Source organism: Giraffa tippelskirchi, chromosome 2, assembly GCF_054371585.1.
Source record: "Giraffa tippelskirchi isolate mGirTip1 chromosome 2, T2T-mGirTip1v1.2.pri, whole genome shotgun sequence".
NCBI classification, from domain to species: Eukaryota; Metazoa; Chordata; class Mammalia; order Artiodactyla; family Giraffidae; genus Giraffa; species Giraffa tippelskirchi.
The window spans coordinates 227,766,532-227,780,657 of record NC_137276.1 but is presented as its reverse complement, the minus strand read 5'-3'; positions in this window follow the sequence as shown (position 1 = coordinate 227,780,657).

Here is a 14,126-nt window from a genome sequence, read left to right as displayed (position 1 = left end):
CCAGAGGGGAGCACAGGGCACAATGTCCCCTGGGACCCTGGGCAGGTACAGGTTTTTTTTTAAAGATGAGTTTTCTGGTCTAGAGATCTCCCAGGGTTGTCACGTCTAAAATGCAGGGCAGGAATCATAAGCTGACATCCTTGGCTTCCTGTCCATCACGGAGGATGGAGTGCTCTTCACAGAAGAGGGACCAGCCCAGCACTGCCCGCCTCCACCAGCCGGCTCCTTTCTCAGCACCGTGTTTGGCATGAAGCCCTCCTCCTGCATCAACAGGAGAAGGCTGGTGCCAACATGTGGTTCCAATCAGCCTCCCACTTTCTGGGTCAGTCAGGAGGCTCGAATGTTCTAGGCTAAGGAGCTGGACAGTCCAGTTAAACATGCCCTGTGACCCCTGGTCTCAAACTCACAGTGGCTGTCCTACCTCTGGATCTCCAGCCTCCAGGTGCGAATGGCTTCCTCCACGAGATTCATTCAAGTCTCCTTTCCTCCCCCAGACATCCTCCCACCCCTCCCTGCCTGGAACAAGTCATGGCTCCCTCCTCGGGGTGACAAGGACACCCACCTCCAGGTCCATCCACCCACTCATGTCAGGCCTGGGTCTTGTCATCTTTATGCCAGCCTTGGCCCTGGCACAGTGTCCACCATGGGCAGTCACTTTTGACCAATGGCTTGTCTTGCTGGGGTTAGGGGAGACAATATCCAGTATTCTTGCCTGGAGAATTCCATAGACAGAAGAGCCTAGCAGGCTACAGTCCATGAAGTCGCAAGAGTTGGACATGACTTAGTGATGAAACCACCACCACAAATATCCAGGAAGGACCACAGGACGGGAGCAGGAACAGCGATGCTATGAACTGAGCTTCAGTTCACCCCATGGCTCCCTGCATCCTGAAGAAGGAGGCCCTAGTTCTCCAGACTCATGAGGCTGGGTGTGGCTGCCCTACTGCCTGCTGCAGCCCACCTCATGCTGGACTTCCCCCAGCTGCCACCCTCCATGCTCTGGTCTCCGTAGACTTCAGCGGTTGGAAGGAGCCGTGGGTCTTGGGGGCCTTTGTACACTACTTCCTCTCCTGAGACCTGCTGTCCCACCACCCAGATCCATTCTCTGCTTCATCCAACTCCTCGTTCAGCTCTCTACTTAAAATGGCAAGGAAGTTAGGGACCACTTCCTTTCTGAACGTTCTAGATTATGAACTGAACTTTCTAGATTATGTCTCCTCCTAACAGGTTTGCACCACATCCCGAGAGGTTGCTCTAGCATCTTCTGAGCACTCACTCCCCTATTGCGGGGTGGAGCTAGGTCTTACCCGTGAGCATCCCCTACCTAGCGCTGGCCACGTGGTCCTTGGTTGTTCCTGTAATTATTTGCTTACTCTCTATTTTCCCGCTTCACTCCCAGAGGGCAGGAAATCCTCCTCCCCTTCACGGTCAACCAGATGTCCCACCTAGTTGTCTGGCTTATTAGGAGCAAATGAATACATGAACAGATGAATGGATAAACTCATGAATCAACTGAAGGAGGCCTGAAGGAACTTAGGACAGAGAGCCCTGAGCAATCAGGATTGAGGTCACCTTCAGGCGAGACCAAACTGGAACTCGCCCCGTGGTCCACCACAAAACTCGCTCCTCACTTCCGGAGAACAAAGAGCGACTGTTCTCTCTCTGAGTTAATGGGATCTTACAAGGCAGTGGGGTCAGAGGAGAAAAGGCAACAGAAAACCCCCAGGGTTTTAACCTGAATGTCTTTCTCTCTTTTCCTTTGGAGAAAAAAAAGTAATAATAAACAAGTGTTCTTCACTGAGTTCTGAAGAGGAAGCGGGTGGCCGTGGCGTGGAGCAGGAGGAAGAGAAGCTCCGTCAACATCTCTGATCTCAGAGGCCGACTCAAGGAGAAGGAGGCCCCACTGAAGTCACACTTGGATGCCAGACTCCCGGCGCAGGGGAGGGCGCCGTGGCTGCCAGGACCAGCCCGGGCACACACACACACACGGGCATTCACGGCCCCTCCCGCCCGCCCTGTGTGCCCCCAGCAGCAAACAGAACTCTCTGTCTCGGTTCCTGAGTCAAGCCTGCACAGAATTAACTGTAATAATTGGCAGGTGGGCCGCTGGCTTCTGGGTTTCAATTCAGCAGGGGCTCATGAAAAAAAAAATTGGATGTTCTGCCGTAGCTAGTATTTAGCTTGGGCTCTGAGAAGTTTCAGCTTTCCATGACAAGAAACAAGCTGTGTGACTGCAGCTGCCCTGGGCAAACAAGAGCTCCAGAACAGCCTTGGAGAAAGAGGCCCTTGCTGGCAACCATCAGTCTGCTCCTCGGGGGAAAGAGGAGGAAATGGCCCTTGACCTGCTGCCCTTCTCAGGAGCTCAGATAATGCAGAAGAAAGGCATCTTTCTGGGCGCTTTTTTCCCTCAGATGGAAGGAGTGATCATCACCTCCAAAGATTTTTCCACGGCATGAAATGCCCTGCGTGTGTGTGCTGTGTGCTCAGTTGTATTCGACTCTTTGTGACCCCATGGACCGTAGCCCGCCAGGCTCCTCTGTCCATGGGATTTCCCAGGCAAGAATACTGGAGTGGATGCCCTGGTCACTCTTTATAAGAATATCTGTAATAATAGGGGTTCTCGTCCCAGCCCACAACTGAGCCATCATTTATCACATATTCATTTATTTGGCTGCACCAAGTCCTAGCTGTGGCATGAGAACTCAGTTTGCGGCATGTGGGATCTAGTTCCCTGACCAGGGATTGAACCCAGGCCTCTTGCATTGGGAGTTCAGAATCTTAGCCACTGGACCACTGAGCCACCCTTTGACAGCGTCTACTGCCTGTGGGACAGGAACCAGCCTCCACTACTGCGTTTCTGCTATTCGTCCACCGCAGACCTCACTAATCAACAGTGGTTATCTTTTCCACTGAGCCTCAGACATGGATTCAGAATCTTTCTCAACATTGTACCCCCAGAAGCCACTAGAAATGAACAGAAATTGGCAGGAGAGCTGACAAATATTTGCCGCTTCTATTTTGGTAACTCAGAAGAGGCCAGAGTTACAATCTCACCAAAGTTTCTGCATCGACAGGAATCCAGTGATGTTCTACTTTAGGACTGTGGCCTTTCATGCCAATTACCGACCAAACAGAGAATCTTTATCTCTGCTCTCCAGAGATTGGGCTCTGGTGATGATCCTCCTCAGAGAAGATGGCACAGGATGGGATTTCACTGGAGACCCGGGCACAGTGGCCCAGGGCTGGGTCAGCCGATGCCAAGGGCATCTTTTCTGTTCACTGCACATGTACTTGAAGCTTGTCCTTCAACTGGGGATTTTTTTTTAAAAATTGTTGCATTTAGTTTTTAATTTTTTAATTACGTATTTATTTTTGCCTGTGCTGGGCGTTCGTTGCTGCACGCAGGCTTTCTCTAACTGCTATGAGTTGGGAGTTACTCTTTAGTTGTGGGGCACAGGCTTCCCGCTGTGGTGGCTCCTTTCATTGCAGAGACCATCTGTAGGATGTGGGGCCTTCAGTAGTTGAGGCCCATAGACTTAGTTGCCCCGCAGCATGTGGAATCTTCCCCGACCAGGGATCGAACCCGTGTCCCTTGTGTCGGCGGGCGGATTCTCCACCACTGGACCACCAGAGACGTCCTCAACTGCAGATTTTGCCTCCAGTCTGCTACAGCAGGGACAGAGTGGCCACCACCCTGAAAGGCTCTCACACCACCCCATCCGCAGTGACTCTGGCTGTGGATTTCTCCCTCACTCTTTCTCAGCAGCCCTGCTTGCCTGCTTTTTCATAAGAAACTAATATGTAGCACTGGTGTGGGGTCACTCTGGCCATCCAGGCTGGGAAACGCTTTAGAAGCTGGCTTCTCTTGGGGTCAGGTCCACAGTCTTCCCAGAGGAGAAGGGCCTTAGTTCAGAATCCAGGTAACATCAGCTATTCCGTCCTGGATGATGGTCCTTGGGTTTCCTTCCAATGGCCTTTGGGATGCGCCTCCTTCTAAATCCCTTTCCCATCTCTGCTGTTCATTACATGAGAGGGCAAAGTCAGAAGCAGTTGCAATGATGCCTTCCCCTTCTCAGCCCAAGCCTGGGGAAGACCTTCTTTTGCCCTCACAGGTTGGGTGCTGTGTCCTGTGTCCTTACCTAGTCCTCTAAGAACAAGGGTTGGGGGAGACCCTGGCAGCTCCTCGTTCTCTTGCCTCACGAGAGGGATAACTGCTTAGGGTCTTGGGTGACTACTTCAGCTCTATAAATCTGCTTTCTCACCTGCAGAGTGGGAATAATGACACCACCTCCTAGGATTGATCTGAGGACAAAATGAAGTGATCTATGTGAAATGCCCAGCGTGCAGTAAGCACCCCATGGATACAGGCTGTTAGCAGGGGGTAGATATTTCAGCCATAGCATCACTCCTATGAATTTTTTTTAATTATGGTAAAATATACATAACATAAGGGCTTCCCTGGTGCTTCAGATGTTAAGAATCTGCCTACCAATGCAGGAGACACTGGTTCCATCCCCGGGTTAGGAAGATCCCCTGGAGAAGGAAATGGCAACCCACTCCCGTATTCTTGCCTGAGGAATCCCATGAACAGAGGAACCGGGTGGGCTACAGGCCATGGGGTCACAAAAGAGTTGGATATGACTTAGCAACTGAAACAACAAACAACACATAACATAAAATATACTATTTTGAAGTGTGTGATTCAGTGGCATTAAGTATCTTCACAATGTTGTGTGACCATCACCATGTTCTAGTCCCAGAATTTTTCATCGCCCTAAATGGGAACCCTGTACCCATGAAGTTGTCCCTTTCTATTCTTCCTCTATAGAAACCACTAATCTGCATTTTGTGTGTCTAGATTTGCCTACTCTGATTATTTAAATACATAAAATCACACAGTATGTAGTTTTTTGTGTATGGCTTCTACACTTAGCATGATGTTGCCGAGGTTCATTCTTGCTGTAACATATATTGGTATTTCATTATTTTTATGGTTAAATAATGTTCTATTGTATTGTTGTTGTTGTTCAGTCACTAAGTCGTGTTCGACTCCACTGTATGGGTACGCTGTATTTTGTTATTCTCTTCATTTGTTGATTGGCATTTGGGTTCCTTCAACTTTTGGGGTGTTGTGCTATGAACATTTGTGAACAAGTTTATATTTGAACACCTGTTTTCAATTTGGGGGGTTATATATGTAGAAGTTGAACTATTGGGTGGTATGTAATTCTATGTTTAACTTATTGGGGAATTACCTATTTTCCAGAGTGCACCATTTTACATTTCACTCAGCAATGTATGAGTGTTCTCATTTTTCCACGTCATCACCAGTACTTTCTATTCCCCCCTTTTAAAAAAGCCTTGTCCATCCTGGTGGGTTTGAAGTGATATCTCATTGTGGTTTTGATTTGCATTTCCCTGATGACTAATGACATTGAGCAACTTTTCATGTGCTCCTTGGTCATTTATACCTCTTTTTTTTTTTTTTGAGTCCTTTGTTCATTTCAAGTCCTTTGCTCATTTTTTAATTGGGTTGTTTGTCTTTTTGTGGTTTCTCCTATGAATTTTAGGTCATTTTCTAACCAATGGGATCAGGAAAAAAATCAAAAGACATGAAAATGTGTGTGTGTGTGTGTGTGTGTGTGTGTGTGTGTGTGTGTTTATGTGTATTCAGATTCCTTGTACAACTTGAATATTCAGGGAATAAAACTAGCTCCTTTATTTTGTCTGTAATTTGTCTTCCTTTTGGGGCTTTACTATTGGCTAATGGGAATAGATTAATTTTTAATCCACTCTGCTCTATAATTTAGATCCCCAAATTTAAACAGTCCTGTCAGTTATGTTCAGTCTTTCTAGAAAAAAACAAAACATACTCAAATTCTAAATCTCAGATTTCTCTTCCCTGGTCCAAGATAGTCATGGCCTCTGAGAGTATGGGGTGGTGATGGTTCAGTAACCTCAAGCCAGAGGGGACATCTTGGCATCTTTAGGGTGGTGACTTTTGCTTCTGCTGGACTCTAGGGCCATGTCCCTTGTCTGCAAGTTGAACTTCACCATGCCGGAAGTGGTGGCCAAAAGCCAAGGCCACGTGGTCAGTCTTCAACTCTTGGCTCCATCCAAAGCCACCTGTTTCCTATGCCTTGGCCTCCCCTTTGAGGTCTGGCTGTGACTTCCCCTGTTCTACTCTAGCCAGGCCCTTGGATCCTCCTTAATCTCACCTCACCACAGGTAAACAAAAGACAGCTCAGGAAAGCTAAAGCCTCAGGGACTTCCTACCAAACCACCCCACACCAGTGTGTCTGTACAGAGAACTGCCCCCAGGGCAGCTGCAGCATCCTCCCAGGTCCCCAGAGAAGGAGCACGTGGAGCAACAGGATCCTGGTCCCTTGGAGGAGGGGGAATTCAGGATGTGGCAACTGAGCCAGTCCTTGAGGGTCAGGGGAAGCATCTCCAAATGGGAACTCTGCGTTCTGCTCATCCTTTGCTCCTCACAGCACCTGACATCATGTTGGACAAGACAAAGATAGATGTTCAAGCCATTGATTGTTTTAGCTGACTGTGAGAGATGAAAGCCCTGGGAGGTTGCAGGACATAGCTCAGTGGTATTTCTCTTTGAATCAGAGGAACAGTCAAATGGCCACCCCAAACACATCTCTACCATGGACCATGAATTCCCCCAACTTACTGCTCACAAAATGACAAGTGCATAGTGTCTGTATTTATAACCTCTCCTGCCAATCTTGTGGGTCAGAAGAAGGTATATTCTCCCCTTCTTTGGAGCCAATTCTCCCACCTGTGCTCTTAAATTCCCACCCCTTCATCTTCTTTAAGATCTAGACCCTGATTCCAGGAGTTCAAAGAGAGGTTGACCAGCTCAGAGCTATATAGAAGTGGTTGATCAGTTGACTTATGGCTGGCTCCTACAAGCAGAAACTGCTGAACCTTCCCTTGCCCATGGACTTTGCCACTGCAAATGCTTTCATCCTGATCCATCTGCCAGTGGACTACAAAATCAGGAGCATTTAAGGGTCTCTGTGATGAAGGCTAGAAAGACCAAGCCACTACCCACGTTGGAGGAGGACCGATGAAAGAGCTTGAACAAACAAGCAACAAGGAGGCTCAGAGGATACAATTAGAGTCTGAGAAATGGACTTCTTGGAACTATTAAAAGAAAATTATTCTTTATTTTATAAACTTCAGAAGTAAACTGAAAAGAGGATAATCACTGCTGAGCTGTGAATTATAGGCCTAGAAGACCAAGGGAAAGAAATAGCTCATGATATGAAACACAAAGGGATGGAAACCAGTTGGGACCAGTAAGAGACTTAGAGGACCAAACAAAGAGATGATTTGCAAACAGCACAAGTTTCAGAAGTGGGGTGGAAGGAGAGGAAAGATGATGAAGGAGAAGCAATAGTTAAATAACAGAAGAAATTTTCCATGTTGTGACACAAGATTTAAGACTGTAGATTGAAAAGCCCAAGTTCCAGATGGGATTACTTTTTTAAAAGATACACACCTAGACATAACTTGGTGAAACCTAGGAATTCTAAGGATGAGAAAATTTGTTTATGAAGATGAGAGGAACGAAGGGAGAGACCACTTTTTCTTTCTATATCTTTGCATTGTTTTGCAAATAAAAATGAGTACTCATCATTTTAAAATTGACAAAAATATTTTAATGCCCTCTCGTGATGCTCATTTGTCAGTGGACACTCTTAGCCCAGCATCTAAAGACATGCATGGCTCTGGACCCAATTCCCAACTGTCCTAATTTTTTTGATCTTTCCTCTCACACTTGGGCCCTGGCCAGCCTGGACTCCTGCAGCTCAGCAAGCACTCCTTGTGCCTTGATTTTGAGCCTGGAACTGTATTTGACATTGAAATGACATGATGAGTAGTTATGGTTCCTGTTCTCAAGGATTCTAAGTCAGGCATGAGCTGAATTGGTTCCATTGGGTTGAGTCTCTAGGCCTTTGTTCTTTGCTGATTCTCGGGGGGAATGGGGGAGATTGCAGAAGATCATATACATTCCTTCCATCTGCCTACCTAAGGCTCCTGTAAAAAAAAAAAGTGACCTGACACTACAGTAATTCCCCACATACAAACTCTTCAAGTTGCGAACTTTCAAAGATGTGAATGTGTGTTCATATGTCCAATCACGTAAGTTATTGGCATACATTGCCATGTGCGTGCACCCTCTACCAGTGGCTGTGCTTTTGTGTACTTTAGGGCACTGTGTGGTGTATAGTAGTAAAGAGTCTTTATCTCAAGCTAGATCTGCAAGAGGACAACCTCACTGAACACCTAGCTATGTAACACGAGCTGCGTACTAATGAAGACCTGATGGAGTTGGAGACCCAGAGAAAGGATGGAGAGAAAGGAAGAAGCAACTGAAGAACCAAAGAGATTCATGGCACAGGAGACGGCAAGGGTGCTTTCTTTATTTGAGGGGGCACTGTTAGATTTTGGGACCCAGGACCCAAATGTAGAATGGTTCATGAACGGTACAGCAGCCGTTCAGAATGCAATCCAGTGCTGCCGTGTCATCTATGATGAGAAAACACAGCTGCTACTCAGACATCACTGGTTCGTGTCCTTTTTTGACGTGTGTCCTCTCCCTCCTGAACCTTCCTCTCACCTCCCTCCCCGTCCCAGCCCTGCAGGTTGTCACAGAGCACCAGCTTTGGGTTCCATGCATCATACATCAATCTCCCACTGGCTCTCTATTTTACATATGGGAATGCATTTGTTTCAATGCTATTCTCGCAAATCAACCCACTCAAGAGGATAAATAGAATTGAATCTAGCAAGGAACCCAAACCTGTGCCATCAGCATCAGGCATGGGTGAACTTACAGCTTGCCCTCTGTCTCCTATTGGTGATGATCCTTCAGCTCTGCCATTTTCCACCTCCTCTCCCTCCCCTAGTCAATAATTCTTCTTGCCTGTTCACTCCATGCCAGCCCCTGTGTGCCAGCTGTTGTGCGGTACTACTGTACTTTTCAAGGTACTTGACTGGAAGATTAAACATGTTTTCTTTACTACCATCTTTCTAGATTATATATATATGCATTAATATACAGGATGTGTCTTTCTCTATCAAGGCAGCAATGGAGATGCAGACATAGAGAACAGACTTTTGGGCACAGTGTGGGGGAGAGAGAAGGTGGGGTGATTTGAGAGAGTCACATGGAAACATATACGTTATCATATGTAATGTAGATGTATGTGCTGTGTGCTCAGTCACTCAGACTGAGGACTGTGATCAGTCACTGTGCCAGACTCTTTGAGAACTCATGGACCGTATAACTCTCACCTTTGAGAGTGTCTGAATTCCACCTATGGAATGTGTGTGCATGTGTACATGCTAAGCCATTCTTTCAAGTCCGACTCTGTGACCCTTTGGACTGTAGCTCACCAGTCTCCTCTGTCCATGGGATTCTCCAGGCAAGAATACTGGAGTGGGTAGCCACGCCTTCCTCCAGGGAATCCTCCAAACCCAGGGATCGAACCTGCGTCTCTTATGTCTCCTGCATTGGCAGGTGGGTTCTTTACCACTGATATCCAATGGGAATTTGCTTTATGACACAGGGAACCTTGTTGCTCAGCTGGTAAAGAATCCACACGCAATGCGGGAGACCTGGGTTGGAAAGATCCCCTGGAGAAGGGAAAGGCTACCCCACTCCAGTATTCTGGCCTGGAGAACTCCATGGACTGTATAGTCCACGGGGTTGCAAAGAGTCAGACATGACTGAGCAACTTTCACAGGGAACCCGAAGCTGGTGCTCTGGGACATCCTAGAGGGGTGGGATGGGGAGGGAGGTGGGAGGGATGTTTAAGAGGGAGGGGACATATGTATACCTAATGCTGATTCTCCTTGATGGATGGCAGAAATCACCACAATATTGTAAAGTAATTATCCTTTGGTTAAAAAGAAAAAATTTTTAAAGTAAAAAAAATATTTTGTGTGTTTGCTTTGTATGTGTTATTTGTGTGAAAATTATTATAAACCTATTACAGTACAGCACTATATAGTCAAATATTTTAGTTGGGTACCTAGACCGACATTGTTGGATTTGAAAACAAGTGGGACTTACAGATGTGCTCTCAGAATGGAACTCATTCCTATGTAGGGGGCTTACTGTGTAGTCCGGAGGTTTCCATGGCAGCCTTAAAGTTGCACTTCCTGTGAATCAGCGGAGGTTCTCCTGAGACAAGATGGCTGACTGGTCACCCCACGCCCGCCCCACCTGGCTCCCTTCCCTGATCCTTGCCCCCACCCTCCATGGAAGTCCCCCATATCATCCCAGTCACAGTGGATGTGGGGATTCCCTTATTCTTAGGAACTGAATTTGAATTTGGACTCTCCTCTCGGGCTGGCTTTCCAAAGACAGTGACATCAGGCCCCCGAAGTGGGCCATCTTGAAACAGTGTCACCCAGCTGGAGCAAGGGGCTGCTGGAGGTTAGGAACCAAAGAAAGAACTAAAAGAGGGAGCTCCCCCAAGTACGAGGGTTTCCCCCTTCTTCTCTGGTGTCTTTCTGATAAGGGGAGAGCGATGGGGATACAGAAAGCTTTGACATGGCTCAGATGGTAAAGAATTTGCCTGTAGTGAAGGCAGTAATCCACCCCTGGGTCGAGAAGATCCCCTGGAGGAGGAAATGGAAAGCCACTGCAGTGTCCTTGCCTGGGGAATCCCATAGACAGAGGAGCCTGGAGGGCTGCAGTCCGTGGAGTCACAAAGAGTTGGACGTGGCTGGGTGTCTAACACACACACCAAAGAAGTGGCGGGGAAGATGGAGAGGTGACCCTTGCAGGAGGAACTGTGGACCACCCTACAGTGCCAGGATCTGCCAGGCGACAGCCTGTGAGTGCTTCTCAGTGGGGCTGGAGGTCGTCACGTTGGATGAAGCATCGTATAGAGCTGCAGAGCTAATGCAGTTGAATGCCTTGGCGGGGGGGTACCTGGTATTTGCATGTCTTGGGGAGTTCCCGGCCCTTGCATGTCGGGGGGGGTACCTGGTATTTGCATGTCTGGGGGGGTTCTGGTCCTTGCATGTTGGGGGGTACCTGGAACTTACATGTCTGGGGGTGCACCTGGCTGAGTGAAAGAATACAGTTCCCCAAGCTCTTGGTGACTCTGAGTGACACCAGATGCGCCTTTAGCACAGAATATCCAACACAGACTGCCTGCTTGTTTCCACCTTCCTTCCCCATCTTGTCACTCCAAAGCCTTCCTCCCTGACTCCCATTCCACTGTCTTGTCAGAAACCGGACTCTTCCTAATCCCAAAGCTTCCTCTCAATCTCAGAGGCTGAGAAACAAGACCATGGGTCACCCCTCCTTCCTGCTCCCTGAGACATGCAGTCGAATTGGAGTCTAGACCCCAGACGCTCAAATAAAGAAATGTTAAAGTACCCCAGGGCCACGCAACGCCACATTGCCAACATTGGCCAAGGTCTGAGCCAAAGGACATAAAGAAACAGGCTTTCCATGGAGGGTATCTTCAAGGATTTGCACTCCTGCCCAGTTGACAGAAGCCCCAGTGTGTTGGCCCCAGGGAGGGAGTGGCAGCTCTCTGTTTAGTCTGGCTCTGTTCTAACAGGCCTGCAAGGATTAGCAAGCTGCAAGGATGGATTTCAAGGCCCCTGAGTCCCCGTGTTTATCTTCAGGCTCAGATCCAGGAACTCAGCAGTGTGTCCATTTCAAAATAATAAAGACAACAATAGCTTGTCTTCGGTAAGACGCAGACTTTGGAATCCATGTCAAAGTACAGTAGAACAAAACACCCATGGAGCAGGCGACTTTGCCTCATGTCTCTGGCGCATGAAGAGTGGAATTCAGCCTGAGAGTTCCCAGAATCCATGGGGGCCTCAAACACCTCCATGAGAAGAGGATGGGAAGACATTGTAATTGGAAGAGATAATTGGGCCAATGGCTGTAGCATGACTGTTTTGCAAAATTGAGTGTTTCAGCTGGTCCTAGTCATCAGACAATGGAAGCGCCAGCATTTGGATATTCAATCACCTCCTGAAACTGAGGATTAGTTGAATATATTTGGTTCCAGAAATATCCCAATGAAGCAAGAGAAAAATGGGACAAAAGGCCTTGGCAAAGGCTGAGCCATCTTCCCAGCTGCAAAAATGAAAGACAAATCCCAGAGCACCCTCCCACCCCACCTCAACCCCAGTCCCAGTCTCCATGCGGCCTCAGGAGAATGTACGGAGCAGGGCTTAACAACAGCCTGGCTGCTAGCAAGAGACATTCACAAGTGCCCCAGGACGATTCCTTGTGTGGTGTCGGCCTTCCCTATCTGTGATGGCAGACTCTCTAGTTTCACTAAAACTGAGAAATACTGAAACAACCTTTCTCACTGTTGGCATCAGGCATCCGGTCACTTACCGACTGACTTCCCTTCCTCCTAGAGAAAAATGCCAACTTCCCAACCACACACTGACATTCCTGGCAGCAGAAAACCTTATTATTCCACCTGAATCCATGAGAAACAAAACCAGTCAAGAAATGTGCCTATTGGGAGTGCAAAGCTTCGAATGCCATCAGTCATGTGGAAAACGTGGAGCTGAGCCTGGCATTGTCCTCCGAGGACTTCATGCAAACAACAAGAGCGCACTGAGCTCTCAAGCCCACATGGAGGAGAACTGCTAATCACAAAACCGGGTCCTGGCCTCCTCCGATGGCCTTAATGAGGACCAGGTGACCACAGATGAATGCGACCACACTGCGTTTGCATTTGTCAAGTCTGAGATTGCTGCAAAGCCTGGAATGAATGAGTCTGCAAACAAGAAAATGGATCTGTCCAGGAGCTGGAAAGAATAGGATGTGGAAAGGGGGTGGGGGGTGGAGCGCGTCATCATTTACTTGTGGTTCTCGGACAGCCAAGAATTATGCTTGAAGTACAACTTCTGAGCATCTGGAGAAGTCTTTGGTCAGCATCCTAGTCTTCTGGATAATATCACAATCATTCAGCCCGTCCAAACCAGGCCAGATGGAGGCAATATTGTGTGGTGGGCAGACTCATTTCAGGCTCCTCTCTGCCTTCTTCCTGCTTCTTGCCCATCTTCCTGCTGGTCCACAACCCCCTCTCTATCACCATCACCACCACCACCACCCCCAAGAACGGCTTAGGGTCTCCCCTCCTTCCCCACCCCAATCTGCTCCTAGGAAAGGATTTGATGGAACTGTCCTTATCCTGATCACAGGTCAAGTATTAGTGTATTGATATTACAATGAGAATAAATGCCATCAGATAAAGTGTTGCAGGGGCTCCCAGGTGGCCCAGTGGCAAAGAATCCTCTTGCCAATACAGGAGACATGGGTTCGATCCCTGGGTGGGGAAGATTTCCCTGGAGAAGGAAATGGCAACCCACTCCAGTATTCTTGCCTGGGAAATCCCATGGACAGAGGAGCCTGGCAGGCTACAGTCCATGGGGTCACAAAGAGTCGGACACAACTGAGTGACTGAACAGCAACAGAAGGTTGCAGTTCTCATTGAGGAAACTGAGGCATGAGCCAGAGCAGGAGAAGGCAAGCATCACAACGACCTGTCCAACTTCTCTTCCTGGGGTGCCTTGTGTGTCGGCTCCCTTCACTGGGCCTCAAGTCCCTCCCCTGGGGTGAAGAGAGGTAGGTACCATGGAGCGGACTCTGCTGTGTCTCCCCTTATGGCCAGCCCCGGGTGGCAACTCTGCCAGAGGGTCTCGGGAGCCCCTGAGAAGGAGCTGGGCATGTTTACGAAGATGGAGTGATCCCACAGGTAGCCTGCTTCTTAGAGCCTGAGAGCTGTGGCACCCCCTCCATGGAGCAACATGCTGCAGCCTCCAGGAAGGCCGCCAGGGTGTCTGCTGGGCCCTGGGGACAGGACACAAGCTGCCGGCTCTCAGCATGCCTGGGGGAGCATTTTAGTGCCATAATGAGGATTTGGTAGGACACGTGCTAGGTCTTCTCCTGTGTCCCTAGGGAAGCCCCTAGACAGGGACTACCCAGACCCCTCCCACCCCTTTCTTTCCTGTCCTAACTCCTCCCTGAGGCATTCCTTGGCCCCTCAGCCCCATTTCCCACCTCCTTGGTTTAACTCTCCCAGAGGGGTTCTTCTCATATGGCATAC